This window comes from Lissotriton helveticus, chromosome 6, assembly GCF_964261635.1.
Source record: "Lissotriton helveticus chromosome 6, aLisHel1.1, whole genome shotgun sequence".
Taxonomy (NCBI): domain Eukaryota; kingdom Metazoa; phylum Chordata; class Amphibia; order Caudata; family Salamandridae; genus Lissotriton; species Lissotriton helveticus.
Genome location: NC_136067.1, coordinates 1406096338 through 1406117635, shown reverse-complemented (window position 1 = coordinate 1406117635; position 21298 = coordinate 1406096338). Strand labels below are relative to the sequence as shown.

Here is a 21298-nt window from a genome sequence, read left to right as displayed (position 1 = left end):
TGCCCTTGCTTTCAACTGCTACATAGTGGCAGTGGAGAAAACGGGGGAGGCCATACATAACATGGCCTCTGTTATGCATCACTCTCCCAAAGAATAAAGACACTTACCGGCCCTCCTTGACCAACTCCCACCACCTTCCCTGCCTTTCTTCCACCTCTTGCAGCTGTGCATCCACTTTCAGTCAAAGCAGACGAGCAGAGCTGCGCTGGCAGGCTCTCTGAAAGGCCCACCAGCCTGGCCTGGAAGCCCTTTGTTAAATCACAAAAGTGGGTAAACCGTTTTGTTTTTCAACTATTGATACGTCATAGGCGTGTTTTATGCGATTTCAGGAACTAAAAAAAAATGACAAAGTCTCGCTATGAGAGTCATACATGACATCAATATACTACGAATAATCCATTTTTTAATTCATAATTCGAGAAGGCTTTGGAAAGCATCAGAGCCATAGTTTGCAAGTGTTTTTTTCTTTGTAACTCCAAAACAAGGATTAATGCTCTCAAGTAGTACTCATGTAGCCTCCATTGCCAGGCAATAATTTCGCCCAACACTAAAACCTGCAAAGCAATAACATCATCACGAGAGAATGAGAAGACTATCTTGTGTGCCCCTGAGACAGAAAATACCACTTACCCCTTCAGACTTTGATGCCAATATCTACCGACATCTGAGGAAAAGGGGTCACGCTGTGACAGAAGTTTTGCAGGTGCAGCGGGTATAACTGAAAAGCAAACCCCAATCACTCACACCTGTCGCCTTTAACTAAAAAGCAGAATATACATTTCTAAAGTAAAAAGCCCTCGCAAGAACTTCAATGGAATTCACAAGGACATAAAGTTATGACGAGGTCTTCCAAAACCTTCATGTGAGAACAGTAAGTAAGAGTCCACTCACCCACTTTCTCTTTGCATAATGAGGCTCACTTCATTGAACCACAAAGGACAGTGGTTAAGTCCACAGATTTTGTCAGAAGGCCTCCATTTTGTTCTCTCCCAAACTATGAGATGGGTGCCCTCAAACATTTCCTCATAAAAAAAGGCAATGCTGAGTTGTGAGTGAGTGTCCTTCACCACATGATACCAGTCAACACTAGACCTCTGAAAATGTTCAACTCTCTTATGTGCTTTACCTGGTCAATCTACTTTTCAATCTAATTACAATTATCTAATCTTACGCCATAGAGTTCTATGTGGCCCTTCGCAAATATGTATGATGGGCTTTTTTACCGATGTCAAGCTGGTACTCACAATGTCAAATTTGAATCAATTTGAAGTGAAAAGAGGAATGAGTAAAGATCTATGCTGTGCACCCAAGTTTGCCTAAAGACTGGTGGAACTAGTAAACGTGTGTAGCACTGCAAATGGTTAGAAGCCACCCTACATTATTGGTTCATGCAGGCAGTCTACCACTCATGAAATGTCACTCACTGCAAACGCATGAAATGGCAGTGAAAATGATGGGAGTAGAGAACAAAGATGTTTTCTTCACACTATTTTGAGATCAGGGCTGGCACAATGGCTTATCTGGTTTGTCCACAAACTTCTCCAGTAAAATGGTGAAGCATGTGTCCATTGTTATTCTCTTTTCTTGTTTGGCTGCAGTGTGCTGTAAACAAATGATTATGTTCAAGGAAGGATTCAACCTCAAAAGTGTTTAGTTTTGTGGCCATTCATTCATCTGGGGGGCTTTTATGATGAGATCCAGTTAGATGGAAACAGGATACATTTAGGGAGGAGGAAGGAACAGAAGATTTATTGATCTGTTTTGACTGGAAATTATAACCTTCTTGGGGAAATTAATGAATATAAAAGCAATGAACAAAAAATGTACATTGAGCCATTCGAACCCAAAGTACATCATGGATTGTTGACGCGTGCACCACAAAACACAGTTCACCTGCTGGTGTGTATCTATCAGAGGAGGACACTGGTCTTTACACAGGGACAATAATTGGATATATAACATCACTAGCATCAACATTGAGCAGCTGGAGGCATGTGGGAATTGGCTGCTTGTCAGACTTCAGATGAGGTGACAAATCGGGAACTGAAACCTTGATTGGACCCCCATGTTTGTTTACCAAGGAATAAAACGGGCAACAATTTGATTTTGCAGATCTACACAGCCAAACTGACAGATGAGTAATCATCCTACCTCCTTCTGGAATCAAATAGGTCAAAATCAGTGGGTGAGCTGAAAGATGTATGCCTAAATAATATTGTCAAGACCAAAACGATTCTATAAAGACAATAATGCACCCTAGACTGTGTGTCCAGGTCTTCCAGAAATATTTCAGGGCCATAGCGCAGGAAGGGGATGTGTAGAGGATCTTCCCTGAAAAAGCTTACAAGTGTCCTAATTTTTCCATCCATTTGTAAAAGACAAAGTGATTTATATAAATGTTGCCTGGTTGCAACAAGGTCGTGGGATGTGCACCACATGTTCTCAAAATGAAGACAATCCCTATGTATCCCTGCTCCAAATAAGCAGGATAGCTCTGTGAGTGGAAACACTAGCATAAAAGTCGGGTGTGAACCTACAAGTCAAACGTTTGAATATCTGTATAAAACCATTTTATCACTATGAAATCTTTACACTTAGCACCATTTCACACCTGTAAAGTGATTCTGTTTATCGTAGTCCATTTTCTCTTCTATTTCAAACCTGCTGGTACCCTGCCATTAAGCAGTAGCGTGATAAACTTTTTTGTTTAGTTGCTACAAATACATGCCCACAACAACACTTGCACTCGTATGCAGTACATAGTTTCAGCCACGTCCAAACCCTAAGCAGTTTATTTATCAGTCACTGAAGAGGGAAAAAGGTCTTCTTATTGTAAAAACCTCCACTACTTGGAATGAATTTCAATTCAGTTTTACTCTAGCCTACGAAAGTCACTGAATACAGTGATTTGGAACAAAGACAGAGAAGTAGCTGTGACGTTTTTAAGACTAACAGAAAACAGCCTACAAACTAGGAGAAAGAGTAAGCTTAAAGATAACTTGCCTAAAGAGGCGGTCAAGAATTTAGGTTTTTGGATAGACAGTGATCTTTCTTTTGATACCCAATCCAAAGTTTTAGCAGGGTCCTGTTTTGGACTCTTAAGGGGGTTTAAACCTCTGCTTGGATATTTTGAAACAAAAATCCACCAAACCATTCTTCAGGCTACAATTTTAGCCAGGTTAGATTATGGCAACTCTATCTAGGTGCCAATAAATCCTGTATCTTACGCCTCTAAAGAATTCAGAATGCCGCAGCACGTGCTTTGTTGGCACTTCCCAAGTCATGTTCGGTGTCTACGTTTTTGCCTAGGCTTCATTGGCTGCAAGTAGTTAAAATAATTCAGTGTAATTTTTTGTGTGTGGCCTACAAAATTTTGATTCAACAAGGCCCTACGATCTTAGTGGATTTGTTAGTCCAGTATGTCCCGAATCGCCCTCTGTCAACTCAGGGTTGGTTTGTACCCCCCCCCGATTTCAAAGAGCTATAGCTCGATCTTTTAAGGTTCAGGTGGCCCACCTATGGAACTCTCTCCCGATCTCCATTGAGGGCTTCCAAATCATCTGACTTTTCGAAAGGCTATAAATACTTGGATTTTTCCGGCATAATTTTCCTGTTTGTTTGAAGTGGTATCCAGGCACTTGTTCTTTGGGTAGCACTGGGACACCCCGTTGCTGGGGCAGCTATGCGCCGTATAAATTAGTAAATAAATAAATAAAGTAATCCAACTCCTACATCCTGCCTCACTCCTATTCCCAACCTGCAAGGGGTATATTCCGCAGCAAGAGGTAAAAAGGCAGCCAATGACATAAGCAAAATGATTTCTTTAGACCTAATGGCCAAATGAGAAAATGAACATTGCTTCATAAGAGAACAGTGGGACCAGAGTACCTGCAGGATGACTGTGCTTCAACCTATATAACCGCCATGTAGATTCTTTATACTTTTCTTCCAACCTTTATTTAAAGGCGGTTTAATGGGAAATATGTTTAGACATCCATCAAAAGTAGAGGCAATAGCCCATATTACAACCTAGTCACAGTATTTTGGCAAACATGGGACGGGGAAGGTAGGCAACGAAAGAGGGATGGGATATGGGGGGGTGGGGTGGGGGAGGAGCAGGAAATTACCAGAGATAATCGCACCAAAATCACAGCAAGTCTATAGGAAATCAGCATTTCGGAATGAGTTAGGTTCCTTAAACATATGCCTTCCAGCTTGGTAAATCTTCAAATGTTTTTTTTGATTCTCATTGGCCACGTATTATTCTCGATTGATAGAGGGGAGCGGGTGGCATAGACATGATCTATGTAGAACTATAAACATATGTACCTGGTCAGTTTTGTGACTACCCTTATTAGTTAGTATGTTTTTAAAGGGGACCAAATCTTTCCAAATAAGTCCATTTTATTAGCTACCAATGCTGACAATTTCTCCATGGCATAAATGTGCCACAACTGTTCCACCACTTATGGGGAAGGAGTTGAATATTTCCATGAATTAACTATTGTTAGATAAGGTTAGAGTAAAAACGTGTAAGAAATTTGCCCATATGCATAGTTAGTGGGTATTCTGTCTCCTCTTCTGTTTCACCCAACAATAATACCAAGGGGTTCCTAGGTAGAACATTGGCTATCATTTTGATTTGTTTCAGAACCTCTGACCAAAAGATCTGGACCTGGTCACAGTGCCACCACATAAGGACCATTGTTCCCCTTTCAACAGATCCCATCCAACACAGCTCTTGATACTCAAACATTGTGTGAAGTCGATGTGGAGTAAGATACCAGCACAAGAGAATTTTGTAGCCATTTTCTTTGTGTTGTGTGCAAATACACAATTTTACGGCCCAAACCCATATGTGTACCCAGGATTCCTCCATGTTTTCGGTATCTAGGTCCGTCACTTCTGCCTTTATATAGGAAGGTTTCACCAATTTCTGCTTTGAGTTTGATAACCTATACAAGGCGGAAACTGCTTTTTTGGTTAAACCGGTTCTCAGGAATGTCTCCATCACTGTTAGATCTCTCAGAGCAGCATCTCATTGCTTTGTTTCTATGCCTAATGTGACAACTGGATATACCTAAATGAATCAGTCGTGGAAGGTAGAATGTCTGCTGGCTTGCTGCCACAGTTTTAATGTGTTCTGTCTCATATAGGTTGTCATGGGTTGCCACTAGTGCTTTAAACAAGGCTTTGAAATCTCTGTCATGTAACCCTGGAAGAAAATCAGGGTTATTAAGGATAGGTGTGATTTAAGAGGGAAATGCCGCCAACCCCTGTTACTGTTGCCGACCAATGAACCATTGCCACTACACTCGAGTCCAGCACACTTTTACTATTGATTATTCTCGGGGGCTGCTAAATAATCCACATGTGGGAAGGAAAGTCCCCCATCATATACAGATTTAAGTAGGGTTGTCTTAGAGACTCAAGGTGACATATTGCCCCACATGAAGGGCAGCTGCTTATCTTGGATGTTTTTTAGGATGAGGAGGAAAATCGAAGAGGTAGCGTATGATATATATACCAAAGGTGGGAGGAAATCCATTTTATGGCTGCAAAACGTCCAAACCAGCTAATCTCAAGATTCCCCCAGCGCTATAGAGCTTTAAAGAATATATTGAATATTGGTGGCAAATTTGCAGGTATATTTGTGTTTAATCCCCAAATATAGAAACGCAGTAGAGGACATTCTAAGGTCATGATTAGAGGCAGTTTGCTATATTGTAGCTGAACATTTTGGTATGGCTATACAAACAGATGTTGAGTAGTTTACAAGGAAACCTGAGGCTACGCAAAAAATGTTAAGCTCCCCAGGCAAGTGGGGGAGCGATCGCTCCGGTTCTGTAATGAAACAGAATATCTACAAAAAGTGCTAATTTATGGACAGAAGGCTCGACTTGCACCCTTTGATATGTGGATTAATGTTGATTTTTTGTACTAGAGGTTCAATAATGAGAGCAAATATACAGGAGGTGGGGCAGTCCTGGTGTATGCCAAAATCATGGGAGAGGACTTCATCCCATTATTTTTTAGCCTAGTATTGGGGTCACTAACATTTGCCTGAATGTTAATTTTTTGTACACGCAGAGAGAGGAAACTCCACTAAGTCCTATCAAATGCTTTCTCTGTATTTTGAGAGAGAAATAACTTCTGGGACTGTGATCGTGTTATAACATCAATCAGGTCCAAGACCAAGCGTGCATTACCTAAGCCGAAAGTCTTTGAGACAGTGCATAAGGATTTTAGTGTGGATCAATGATAAAGAGAGCAATGGAAATAGGGCGAAATGAGCTGCGTTAGTGGGGGGTCCTAATCAGGTTTTAGTATGAATCTTGTTTCTGATTCTGCCATAATATACTTGCAACTTTCTTACAAACCACAAAGCAATTGAAGACCTAGACCAAGGGTTTACTTGGCAAGTATTTCAATGCTTTATAAAAAGTTGCTGTTTAGCTGTCCTGACCCCCGAGGGCTTTGTTATCAGGAGGATCCGTGATTGCACTCTGGACTTCTGGGACTATATTTTTAATTAAATGCTCAATTACCTCATGATCAAAGGGAGTATAGTGATATCATGTATGTAGTCAAATGGTGTCTGTCGGACTTCTCCTCATCCCTTATAAATTATAAAAGATGTGTAAATTATGGGTAATCTCCTCTGTGGAAGACCTCAACTTCTAGGTAGGATCCAAAATGTGTTATATGGTATTTCATAGTGTTTGTGCTTGGGCTTTTATTCTATAGGCTAAGAGGTGATCAGCCTTGTCACCCTTATTGTATTATCGTTGGTTGGTACCTATCATTTTATGAGCCATTTCACCCAAGAAAACTTGCTGTCGTTCGCTTCTAGCTTCTAGCATAGTTCTCTATATGTATGTAGTGAGCCCGTGTGTTCGTGTTGGAACTCTCTAATCTTCCATTCCAGTTCAGCTTTCTTCACACAGTTAAGCCGAAAGAAGGTAGATGTGTGTGAAATAAGGGCACCTCATTTAATTGCCTTAGTGGAATCCCGCAGTGTATCCCACGATACCTCGACGTCTGTATCCTCACGGAAATAATGCTCTATTGTCTCCCTGACAGAGTGGCAAACATCTGAATCACAAAAGACTATTTTGTTCATACGCCACTGCCTAATTGTGAGATGTTGGCCTGGTATATGTTGTCCACTAATTAAAGGGGGCACCCTGTACCAGTGCAAACAACCCTTATGGTGATTGAAGAGGTCAAAGATAACCTTAGAAAGTTATCCAAGTGGTAGCTGTGGAGAGCATCCTTCAGGCTTAGTCTTGAAGGAATGTTAAGCAGCTTGTTTTACTAGAATGCAACCTTATAGTATTGGTTAAATGAAAGGAGAACCACCCAGTAGTTATAAAAATATGTATTTATTAATATAACAAACTAAGTATGATAAAGTGTCTGCTGCGTGCAGATCATCACAAAGCACACAATACTGTAACACAGAAACAATAGTAAATAGCAATAATACACAGTGGGCTCTAGAGGGAGACCAAACCATATACTAAAATAGTGGTATAAGAACCAAGACTCGAGTCAAGACAGCGTCTAGAGTATGTAGAATCGCTGGGGCCCCAAGGAACCACCCTTGGTGAGTAAGTAGGGACCCCACGGAGGACAATTCTATGGGAGAGTCGCGGTTGCAGTTTTCAAGTTTAAGGACCCTTCTTTGTGGACTTCGAAGAAACCCAGTGGAAGTTAGGAGGTTGGAGAGCCACCCCACCCATGGATACCATAGTAACAGAGTTATCTATCCCAGGGAAGCTGGGTGCATAGGTCTGAAGTGGCGTTGGAAACCGCTGTCGATCTCTATGGAGGACTTCGAAGAAGAGCCACTGCTGGGAAGAAGAAAAGTGTCAGTCAGAATGCAAAGCTGGATTCTTGATGAAGAGTACCTAAAAGCTGAGTGGACCGTATGGGTCACTCAGGAGTGACTGGGGGCTCGGTAGATGAATGCCCAGGGATGTCTAGTTCTTTAGGTGCGTTGAGGGGGGGTTTTACTCTGCAGCCACCGGGACCAGGAGATGTTGAGTATGACCAGGAGCCAGATACGAGCTGTCCCATGAAGGATGTCGAGTGCTGAGAGGTCGGTGTGCGGCGGAAGCATTAACAAGCCTTGGCAGTGGCAACCCACAAAGAAGGTCAAGAAAGGTTATGGTTCGGTCCAGCAAGATGCAGGAGACTCACTAAACACAGGGAGTCAGGGCAAGCCTGGAGCAACTAGGGGAGCCCAAGAAAAGCAGTATTGACCCACAAAAGGACTTACAGGCCGGAGGCACAGCGGTCGCAAGGGGACCTCGATCAGTTTCACAAAGCAGCAGTCCACGGACCACTCGCTGTGAGGAGGCCAGAGTTCTTTGTAGGAAATGATGCCAGAGGTTGGGGTTACTCTGAGCCCAGTGCACTTGTTTTGGAAACGCCAACAAGTATATGCACTTGCAAAAGTAAGAGGTGCATAGTGATACAGGTATTGCACCCCCCACGAGAGATTCTGACCTCAAACTCGGTAAGAGGGCAGCTCAGACCTGGAGGGACTTGGAAACCCACCTCTTGTGTTGCTGGAGCCTTCGGAGTCCATCGGAGCTCAGGAGCAGCGGACTGGTCAATCGTGATGTGATGCCAGCAGTTGCAGGAGAGTTACTCCTTCACTCCAAGTGAGATATATTCAGTTGTCATTGATGCTCCATAGGTCCCACAGGGAAACCTGTATGGTGCACAAGCACAGACAATGCTTTGGACGGAGTGGGAGACAAAGTCGGGCACAAACGAAGTCCAGCAAAGTCCAGAGTGTCCAGATGGTCAAAGCTCAGTGGTTTCTGGTTCAGAATCTGGTCGACGACGAATCTAGGGTCCTACAACCAGGTAAGCCCTTTTGTACCCACGGGAGAGGGTTGGACAGATTCAGGGGACGCTTCCAGGGGAGGGTCTGGACAGTGAGGAGGTTAGTCCCATGTCCTTTGTCCAGCACCAGAGCAGGAGCCAACGGCTACTAGGTCTGGGTTGAACTGGGCTATGCACAGGGATACCAAATGGGCCCCTCATGCAGACTTTCGGTCACTGGCAGGCGCACCCACCCAGGCCTAATACACTAAATCCTGTCTGGGAGGTGGTCACACCTCCCTGTGACAGGATGCCTATTGTTCTGCCTTCCCCTGCTCGAGCTTTGCTCAGCAGCAGAGGGACAGACATGTATCTCTGGTCAGCAGCAACCATTTTGGGCTGGCCAGGACTAGAAGACTGGTACCAGGAACACTAAGGACCTCACAAAGCTAATTTCTGAGGGGTGAAATCATAAATTCCACAATGTTTGACACCAAACAAGATAGGGTTACTTTCAGGTGTTTTAGAGTTGGTCATCACGCAGTCGCATAATGCCACTCCATATGTCGTAAATGGCTGCAGCACTAACAACCTGGGAGAATGGACTAAGTAGGCTGCAGGGGTGTCCTGCTCATGCATTGGCACCCTCTCGCTTAGAACCAAGCACCCTACCTTCAGGATTGTCAAGGTCTGCTATAGGGGTGACTTATAAGTTTTAAGTGTAGTGACCCTTAGATACAGTAACCTATATCTTCAGTAAGTAGTGCATGCACCAAACTACACAGGCTGCAATGGCAGTCCTGTAGGTTCCATTTTGCATGGCCTCTCATGGGTGGCATAATACATGCTTTAGCCCATGGGAGGCCTCTGTGGTACCTAGGCCCGGGTACAAGGGCTCCAAATACTAGGGGCTGACAAGGGTACCCCAGTATCCAATCAGGAGTGTACCTAAGTACATGAAGTACAGTTTAGGGAGAAAGTAGGTAGACTGGGGTCCTGATTAGCAGGATCCCAGTCAGACTAGTCAAAAACAGTATCACATGAAGCAAAAAGTGGAGGTAACCATAAGAAGCAGATCCTACTTTCCTACACTAATGAAGAGGCAAGTATGATTATGCTGCATCATCGGAGGGTATCTGCATTGCAAATGTGCATTCCTAAAGTGGTAGTAGTCTTGTTTGAAATAGTCTACTTTAAACATGTTCGGGGTAAAACATTTAACTTCTTTCCTCCTGATGTAGATATCACTCACCTACCATATGTAGCTCAGACAGGCGATGTTGTATTGATTGTCTTGGTTAGGCATGCCCCTATAGCTCAAAAACTGTCTTCCTCCTACTGTAATGTGACATTAAACTCCTATTATCAAGGACTGGACTGGCTATAAGCGTGAGTGTAAATAAACATTTTGCTGCAGAAGATGGGTTTCTTGGAACAAAGTCTCATTTCCTGAACCTCTAGCCAGTTCAAAAACATTTTACGTTTTAGTAGGGAATTCAGGCCTGGAGTGTTTACAGTAGGGATCTTCAGATTAGGTAGTGTGTAAGCTGCCACTACTCTTATTTAAAACTGTTGTCTCCTGTTTCTCCACCCTGTTGGCCTTTTGTCTGTTTGCTCTTGAAATGTCGGAGTACACCGAATTCTAATTATTCAGTGAACCTAGTTACTGAGTAAGGGTAATACTAAATATGGGATAGGAAAGAAAACCAACAGAATAAGTAGGGAGAAGCAAAAAGGAGACCTGAGAAAATAACCCTGGCCTTCAATGGTGTTGAATTCCAGCTCCATTATAACAGAGGAAGGTCAGCTTCCTATAGAGCGTCCAAGACTCAAGCAGCCTACGTCTATTAGACTATGGGTTCGATATGGTAGTATTTCAGTATCATCCAGCATGATGAGTATTCCCCTAAACAGTTACTGAATCTGATCTGACAGGTTAGCTTAGACCACTGATGTGTCAATTTCCTCTGATCTGTAGATTGTTGCGTTGCAAATGATTTTCACAGTCATTGATTTTCTTGCATAATCATATGAGCTTTCTCCATTCATGTGATATTTTCTTGCATAGCATGTTATTCAGGATTGCTTGTGTTCTCATTAAGGTTGACTCTAGAATAGCCACCCTAGTTTCAATACTCTGTAAGCGTTGGTTAAGATATGAAAGGGGCTTGAAGAAATCTTAGAGTAGTGATATCATATCCTAAGTAACTTAAGTATAAGTAGTTAAATGTCATATTTGGTAGACTGCTATTGTGAGTCTCCTGTGGTCATTGTCCATCCAGGTAGAGTGTGGGGACATTGGATTGTTGCCCTGGGTGGTGGATGTGAAAGTGCCTTTTATCAATGGGGTCTTGGAATTTTTCTCTTAAATTTATTTATTTAATCTTTATTTCGGCCATATGGCCATCAAAGATGTACAACAACAATAAACCATATGCACCATAATAAAATCATCGCCAATAACAACAATACATATTTACACACTATAAAATCATTCATTTCTGGAAATTAAAACTACAAAGGTTACATTTAGAAAAGACTTAAAATTAAATCAAGGGCTGCGACTTCAAAATACTAATGCGGATATGCCAAACATTAGTAAGAAATTTTGCCAATGCAAACACGGTTAGACTCGAAACATCGGTTTTTAAAATTCTGTACATCGGGAGATACTCCCTACAACCAAGGTTTCTGATAAGTGGGAGAAGCCAATATTTCCTAGCTTTCATGTAGGTTGGGCAAAACAGGACTACATGTAGGTCACTTTCCTCAGCATAAGAGCATGTCGGACACTGCTTAGAGGAGGGCGGGGTTGTCCAGGAGCTGGTAAAAGATCGCAAGGGCAATGTGCCGTATCTCCATTGGAGGAACAGCTTCCTGGCCAGCACGGGGGACATGGCGTCCAGAACCCTTTCCAACCTGTATGAGACCTTGCTTAACATAAATACAGATGTTAATGATCCATCCCGCTGACAGTCCATGGCAGTGGATAGTTTCTGGGCGTGATAGACATTGACCAAAGTTCTGCGTGAGATGTTAAGTGAGGCGTCAGCAGGATCAGACCAAAGATCAGGGAGCCCCAGTATCGTACATGATTTTTGAATATATTTTACCCAAGGGATCTGTAACGCTTTCGGATGAGTTAGAAGCTCCCTCAATTCCGCCCTATAAGCAGAGAGTTCTTCACTGCTCCATAGTCTTCGCCAGAAGACTATGGGTCTGAGACCTATTTCATCAGCTATTGGTCTCAGTCCCAGATCTAGCCTCAGGGGAAGGAGCGGAGTGCTGGGCGGAAGTGCAACTATCTGTCTAATAAAGTTGTTCTCAGTTACCGACAGACTGCGAGTTGGTGTATGTCCCCACAGTTCCGCCCCGTACATAGTAGTGCCCCTAGCCTGTGCCTTATAGATCTGTATGAGCGGTCCCAACGGCCGATGTGTCTAGTTTTTCAACATCCGCGCGATGCCCCCAGTGGTCTGTACTAATTTAAGGTTGGCCCTAGTCTGGTGTGGCCCCCATGACATAGTCTCATTCAGGGTTACACCTAGGTATTCGAAGGTGGAGACTCTCTCCAACCGTGACGCTCCCAGTAATGGATTCGGGCGCAGTTTTTGACTTGGATTCAGGACCATAAATTTAGTTTTTGCGGCGTTAATTTCTAGGCCCCTATCTGTACAGAAGGCCACAAAAGAGTCGAGAATCCGCTGAATCCCCATTGGGGTTTTAGACAGCAGCAGGGTGTCGTCTGCAAACATGATTGCAGGCACCCTGCTACCGTTCAATTTTGGGGCGTCAGTATGTTCAGTGCCGTTCAGGTGGGCGATTACCCCGTTGACAAAGAGGCAGAACAGGGTCGGTGCAAGCACACAGCCCTGCCTAACCCCCCTGTCAACGGGAAATCTATCCGTCAGTTCCCCTGACTTCCCACACCTCACTCGGGCATAGTTGTTGTGATGTAATCTCTGTAAGATTATCAAGATGTCCGCGGGTACACCCATCTCAGACAGGACACTCCAAAGTTTACCTCTGGGCACCAGATCGAAGGCGGCTCTCAGATCCACAAATATTGTGTATAAGCTGCCGCCTTCGCAAATCACTGCCCTCCAATAGATGATGCTCAATCGGAAGACCTGGTCCACTGTTGAAACTCCCTTTCTGAAACCTGTCTTAAATAGATGGTAGCACCCTTGAGACATTGCAGAAAAACACTGGCCTAATTGCAGTGGGTTTCTGTGTGTATCTATCCAATGAGCCAGAGTCACACCAGCACTACGAAATCCTGACCAGACCCCAATAACACACTAACCCCTCAGAACAGGTTCTAGGCCTTACATGATATGCATGCACGTTTGTGGCATGTGCTAGCTGTGCATTGTCAGAGATGCCACTAGATTTGTACACTTAAACCGTCTCTCTAGGATGAACAAATTCAAAAGATATTTTCTTAGTTTTCTCTCCAAGCAATGCGAGGTTCTGATGTGGGTGTTACACCTCCAGGTGGCAGCAGTTTCTGGCAGTCTGAACAGCCGGTGGGGGCACAAGCCTTTTGTTTTGCAGAGATCTGGCTTATTTCTCTCTGCCCCAGACCCCGGGGCCCATGGTACCCCTGCTTGCACAGTCTCATACACTACCTCACCTCTGGTTGTAAGTGCCCACGCGCCACAACTTGTCTCTATGATACTTGACCAGGTCCCCCAGCGAAACACTCCACTGACCTCTCCGAGGCTCTGCAGGCAGGTGACATTATCTTGGTTTGTGCTGCTCTTTTCCCATCAGTATACAAGCATTGTCAATGTCATCAGGCCTGGCTTTAAAGGAATGTTATATGACAATGTGAAGCATTTCAAGTAAATAGCAAGGGAAAGAAAATGTATTTGTAAGGAAGCAAAGGACTGTAAAAGAATATTGGTGTGCGTTAAAGGTCAGATGACAGTTCCACTGTCAATCCAGACCTAAAAACCAATGTAGGTGAATGACTGCCCTCTTCCCATCTGTGCTGCTGCCAGAGAAAAACAACAAACTATCCAGTTATCTAAGACACTTGAATAGCATTCTAGTGTCATGCGTGCCCCTGAAAGTTCAAGCTCAGGCAGGTGGATAATCAAACAAAATCTTCATAGCTGTGTGGAGTGCAAATACTTTTTTTGTGGAAGCACACATAATCTGCCCAATTAAAACATGTACTCCAGGCTCTCACCATGAGGGGGGGGGGGGGGGGGGGAATCCCCTCTTTGGTAATGCTCGCTTAATTGTCTGGCGACAGCTGTGCTTGATGGCCCTCATTACATTTTGCAGGAGGGCCCCAACATTTTGCATTATGCCACTGATTATAGCAAGCCTTTTAAATACAGTCATCCCATGCGCGTCAACTGCGGAGTGATTCGGATACACGATGCATTCAAATCTGACTTATTATGGACAGTTGATTATGTCACTTGAGCTCCCTAGAGCTCAGTGGAGACCCATTTAGTTGGGTCTCCACTCAGGTTATGTTTCCCATGGTAGATTTATTCTTTACTTTTTTTATTCTTATCAGATAAAGACATAGACAAAACACATACTACAACAATTTTTTAAACTTTAATGTTTTATTGAAACCTGTATTCACAATATTCATTGCTGCATAAAATTGTTCTATGTACTTTTATGGTTTTTGTATTTATCAAAGCCGAATAAAGAACTTTGACTTGACATACTGCATTGGAACACAGAACTGCAGATATTGTTATCCTCAACAGCTAAATCATATTTGGATATATCACACTGTTTGAATCCAGTTAATAAAACACTCCTTCACAGATTATGGTTCTTGTTACTACATTGATATGCAATTCTTACGTGAACACTAGAGAAACCTGTGTGCTAACTGGTGGTGACACAGTTAGAAACAGTTATGGTGGAAGTCTTTCCGATGGGAAATCAAATGAGTTAGGAACCACATTCCAAATATTCAGTCTCCCATCACTACCCATTCCACTCGGTTTACGTTCCGAGGACTTCTTCAGCCAACATTCATTTGGGTAGATCCAAGAGCATTTGGGTGTGATCAGATCTATGCATCATTTCCAAGCACCAGCTATATATTTTCTAATTAAAATCAAACCCCAAGGTATGAACTTAGAAATGAGCATACCTTTTTAGTTCATGATTACCAGGCCCAAAAGCTTAACTTTGGGATGGGATGAGCTTCTAACAAACCAAATCACACAATCGGTTTTCTCTCTGTCCAAGAGACTGCTACAGCTCCACATGCCTACGATATATGCCAAAAGGAACTAGTTTTGAACCCCTAATTAGGACACATGCCATCTAATTCCAGGTTAATTGAATTTAACAATTGAGGCCTCACTTAAAAATTTATAGTGAAGGAGTTTAAATCTGGTATTTCTGAATGCACTTTAACATTTGGCAGAGACCCTTCATCACTCTTCCCTCACATTAGGTTCCCATTCTCAAACTACATATTGATTTGTAGGTACAGGAATTCTGCACAGCTCGGAGAGATTGGCCTACAATCATACCTCAAGACTTAACTGAGTGTTTCATTTCATAAACCTCAGATTCTTCTCGGAATGTTTGCTATGCCTTGGGAAATTTAAAAGTCAAGTTTGCATACACCAAACAATGAATGCATCATCCAGTAGTGTACCTGCAAATAACAATCTTTTTTTCCTCTCGAAGACCGAATTCCTCCTTGATCAGAGATAACGATGTAACCATTTCTTTTTGAAAGAGATTGCCCACCATGACGTACTCATGATATCTAAACTTGATAAGCTAGAGATCCAACTCTGGGGAAAATTCAAGTATTTACAAACAGTGGGTGAAGTGTTATGGATAGGATGACAGTCCCCCCTTAATGCTCACTTCATCCTACAATCCCAAAGTAGCCAGCGGCACTGGTGAAATATAGACTCAACTACCTTAGAGACTTAGGTAATAGTACAACATACAATAGCACCCTGTTCGAGAGTGTATAATCAATGTAACACCACTCCTGCATTTCCACATGCTGCCATCCTCCTGGGTGTAAGTGAGCAGCATTTCTTCCATTTCCCTCCAGTGATACCACTCCTATCACAAGTTAGAAATGTAAATAGACAATCAAGAGCGCAGTCCCTTAGAGTGTGCCATTCAGCAGAAGCCATTGCCACGCTTTATCTTTATGTTATTCTTTCAAACTCTAACTAGAGTGTCAAGAAAGATAGGAGAAAACCTGCCCCCGGTGCTGAGTAATAGTACTGTTCCAGTAAGAGTCTAGATCCCATTCAGTCCTGGTCAGCTTTTATGAGGCGAGTCTCATGAAAGAGTCATATCACATGGGATTTGTGCCAATTCCCTTCGAGTGATAATGTGATTGGCAGGGCTTCAGTGGGCATGTTTACCATTTTGTATGAAATAATCGGTTTCTCTTGAAACCCTTGTTGCGAATGTCTTCGAGATCTTGATACCTACACCAGATCACATACTAGGGTGTCAAAAGACTTGGTAACCTAAGGCCTTATATAACACCTTACAACCCCACTAATCCCTTCATTTAACTGTGAACTCCCAACCAAATATAGCCAGATTAAAGCCAAGGGTCCCATAGTACAATTGCCCTCCCTGGGTAATCTCCCATAGATCCCAGACACTTCCTCACCTATTCTAATTTCTTTGAAACAAGTCATTACCTTCAACACTGAGTTTCAAAGTGTGACCCCAGCCCTCTAAATGCATTTCACACAAATAATCCCTTAAATACTGGGAGTTAATCTGTGTAAAATGATGCAACACTTAGCCCCAATTCTGCCCCCATGTCCCATCCCACCACGGTTCTCCCCCGACTGACTTCAACCTGCCTCAAGCAAGGCCTTGCTGACCATTAACCACAGAAAAGTGCCCTGTTCCAACACTGTTCTCCGCTTAAGTGAGCAGCTCCTATCTGATTCCAGTGGGCGATACTTCAGAACGGCACTGAATTGCTACAGTCGTTCAATTGCTGCTCTACCAATATCTCTCTTTTTAGTGTTTTTCCACTCCAGTCTCATCTCATTCTCTGCCATTCAGGAATTGGCTGCGGCAAAGCTTTGTTCTAGAGCACACTGGAAGGGATGATAGCAAAGCACGCAGTCCAGCAGGTGGGATGTGATATCCAACTAATTAGAGTGCCCAGCTTGGACTAATTTAGTCAGTCACTGCTTCTACATGAAGAACCAGCACCAAGCTGAATTGCTATACATCATTAGCAGCCAAAAAAGTTCTATTCTCCCTGTGTTCTTTGTGTCTTTATTTCTTAGGGGGGATGTAGGTACCCAGACTTTTGTGGTACTTGGGGCCAAAGCCACCCACAGCCCACTCTTTCCCACAGGTCTACTGTGCTGCTAGTCATTACTTTTGGGAGGCTGGCTCAGCCCATCTCTTCTACGTGGACAAGTATCTCCCCACAAATAAAGGAAGAATGTGCAACTCAGAGGAGGCACAGGACATGGTCCTGCGTCCAAGTGTCCACCATCTACTGCTTTTACTAAGTTGAAATCTGGAGCTACGGCTTTGTGCACTTTTAATCAGGAGCTTAGGGGGATCTCTGTCTATCCATCTTCTCAACGTTCGTCACCTTCTTCTCATCCAGTGCAGTCACTGTTCCACCAACAACTCGCTCCACCAACATTTGTCTTGTGCCTCATCTTAGAGGTCCCAGCCTCCTGCTTCTCAGGCCTTGGTCACCGCCATCTTGCTCAGGTGCTTTAGTGTCCCACGCATGCACCTCTAAGCTTCCTCAGAAAGCAATCTGAGGAAAACTACTACTGACACAGGCAGAGGACTGCCAGACATCTCTCCCACGCTAAAAAAGTGCTTGTGAGTTTACCAAACACTCATTGATATAAAAAAACATCATTTTTTACCGCTCCTATGTCGGACCTCAAAGGAGAAACCAGTTAGCAATTCGATCTCTAGATAAAAAATAGTTTTCAGTGCAGTTTAAAAGGCGTGTGATCAGAAAGCGGCCAGCCTAACTATTCAGCATTTTTAAATATGCCAAACTATCTCTCACTAGCTATTGGAATATCTGTATATGAGTAAGATTTGTGTGGACAGGAGTAAAAAGAGTAATCTCTTTCAGCGTGGTTTAGTGATCAACATACCTCAATCAAATCAAGTTATTTCCATAATGCTGCATAATTTGAGTCTACCAAGAGACCTGCTATTACCTATGCAGCGATTAAATCTGATGTCAATGTACAGATAACGTCTCCAATCCAGAGGACTTGGCACTTTATGCATGTGAAAAATACATTTTATTGTGGTTCTGCAGAATCTATCATCAGTGTTGAGTTCGTATGCATATTAGAACAACCTCATTCCAGTTTCCTTTAACCAGCAATTGCTATCCCTTTAAAATTACAAAATGTGTCATGGTCCACATTAGTCATTACTATTACAGCACTCTTCCTGACTTTCCAAACAAAGCCTTTGTATGTTGTGCAGCCTGAGAAGCCAGGATCTCAAGAAACAGCCATTCCAACCCCCATTCTCCCAAGGACAGAACAAGTAACAGTTAGCACCCCAAGCAGTGAAGAAAATACCAAGTACTTGCATAAGTCTGTTGGCCACATCCTGTCTCACAAACCTTATGGGTTCAAGCTCAGAAGGAAGTTGGGTGCCAGCAGTGATCACAATAATCAAAACTGAAACAAAGTCAGCAACAGTTTGCCTATCAATACACTATGCTCATGCTATACTCAGGCTACAATTACTGGGGGAGTATGTTTATCAATGTTGTAGAATTCAGAGCGGTACGACAGTCCAATGTATGAAAAATCTGTTTTATAATATCCCCAAAAGACAACATCATAGCATATTCTACCATAGAGTTCTTACAATGAAACTTAGTGTCAGCTCACTCGCATATGCCTAGTGCTTTCATATTTTATAGTGGCTTTTTTGACATTAGTGCATATGGTATGTTCTTCGAACATAGTTTTCATTAAACTCCTACAACTGTGCACCTTTATTTGTGTTTTCACCTAGATATAAGGCATCCATTACTTGTTAATTTACCTTGTCTGTTGGCTGCCGTAAGGAGACATTCCTTGTCTTTATAATGTAACATGCAACAAAAAGAGAGATAGGGTAGTGGGATACTCTCGCACCCCAGTGTTAATCTCATAAACAAAACAAGAGTATTCCAAGGAAGGATTGGAGACCATCAATATGGAGCAAGAAACGACTTCACTTAAGGCGTTTTATGTTGAAAGAAAGCCCTCACTCACCACCTAGTGATGACATGCTTCATCATCGGGCCCCACAGAGGGAATCTAGCATCCCCTCTGTGTGCTGCGACGCCAGAACTACTGCGGAGCGGGTAGTGGGTAAGGACAGTGATGTGCAAAGAATATTAAGTGAGTGATGTGAGGTTTAAAATCAGTCTGTAGTGTATCACAACAATTTTATTAGGATCACTAAGGACTTTATCAATAAAATGATGTGTCGGAAATGCGTCCACAATTATTCAAGTGGTAGTTTCCTTAAGTCAGTCGACATGTTTCAGCCACGAAACGGTGTGAATTTACCTGGCATTCTTCAGGACTTGGTGTGAATAAACCCTGGCGGCATGGACTCGCTAAGGTCCACCCTAACCTAGGGACGTGAAAGTGAAAAATAAATAGTGAAAAAAGTGCAAAAAATTAGAAAGAAAAACTGTCTTTCTAATAACTCCTGGTTTAGGAGGCTTCCGATTTTAGGGTTTTCTGCACCTATTAGGGAAAGAAAGGACAGAGACAAACATAAAAACAAAACATACAATCAGTTGTCTTATTGGTTGCCTATTTACAGTCCAAGGTGCTCCAGTTGGTGGTATCAGAGATACTGTTATTCGACCACATGTTCGACATGCCGCCAGGGTTTATTCACACCAAGTCCTGAAGAATGCCAGGTAAATTCACACCGTTTCGTGGCTGAAACATGTCGACTGACTTAAGGAAACTACCACTTGAATAATTGTGGACGCATTTCCGACACATCATTTTATTGATAAAGTCCTTAGTGATCCTAATAAAATTGTTGTGATACACTACAGACTGATTTTAAACCTCACATCACTCACTTAATATTCTTTGCACATCACTGTCCTTACCCACTACCCGCTCCGCAGTAGTTCTGGCGTCGCAGCACACAGAGGGGATGCTAGATTCCCTCTGTGGGGCCCGATGATGAAGCATGTCATCACTAGGTGGTGAGTGAGGGCTTTCTTTCAACATAAAACGCCTTAAGTGAAGTCGTTTCTTGCTCCATATTGATGGTCTCCAATCCTTCCTTGGAATACTCTTGTTTTGTTTATGAGATTTATAATGTAACACCCAACCCCTACTCGCCCCTAGCAGAGTGCCTGGTGATTGATGCTGCATTGGTGGGTGGGCAGTCAACCCTGTCATCCATAGGCCTTGAACCCCCCTCTGCATCTGGGAAACTTGATGGTATTAGCTCTTCAAGATCTGCTTCCATCGGGTAGTTTTCGGAACTCGCAGGTGTTCCCAGAAGTCTTTCAAGTCTGCAAACGTCTCTTCATTTGTTTCCAATATGGCTCACCGTTTTTGCGCTTTCATGTCAAAATCTCATGAAGATTATTATTTATGCGTAGTTTACAGTTATTGTTTCTGCACCGAAACTCTAGCACAAATTCCTTTTTTAAAAAAAAAGTAATATTCTGACACTGATACACTCCGTGCCACCCAGCCTCAATATGGCACATTCAGATTTGTCACATGTATTACATGCAATGCTAGCCTCATTACTGGAGACTTTCTTTATATTAAAAAAAACAAAATGCAACAGTTATAAGTAGTTATAGGTAGTGTTTCGCCCACACATACATCTCCCTCCCTAGTTTGTGTCCAATCACTCTACATAGGCTAAATATGGCTGTCTCCTCTACACGTGGTCCCAGTAACCAGTGAGTAAATTGCCCATCCACCCCGCTGCCACCACAGGACACCACATCTTTCAGCACAAGGGTTTTTCCCTCAGTCACCAGATCATAGGAGTCTCACTCCCTGACACAGAAGAAGCTGCACCTAGTATCAGCCCAAGTAGCCCTATAGCAAACACCTGTCGGGACCTTGTCCAAAATAAACAGCCTGGCCATCACAAATCACAACAGCCATTCAGCATTTACCAGATCTAAAGCTCAGAATTTCACAACTGGAGGGGGGAACCAGGCTGCATCTGGAGCATTTTCTTGGATCATGACCCACAGGTGCAACCCTGTAGCCCAATGGACCATCTGCACCCTGCTACACATAATGCTACTATAGCTTGAGGGCAGAACTGAGTCAAGGGACATGGTTGGCACATCCTCTGCTGAAGATGTCAGTCAGTGTCTATTTATTTATAGTATTTACAGTGTGCCAGACCTAACCACAGGGGCAGTGGAGAGATCTTCATATATCAAACTTAGAACATTTAAATTCAACAAGGGGCA

General features: G+C 43.0%; 1 protein-coding gene across 4 annotated transcripts in view; it reads right to left on the bottom strand.

Annotated features, from left to right (window-relative positions):
• The window catches only part of MAP7 (microtubule associated protein 7), a 1007524-nt gene that overhangs the window by 230225 nt on the left and 756001 nt on the right, over positions 1-21298 (bottom strand). The gene's annotated exons all lie outside the window — the stretch shown is intronic.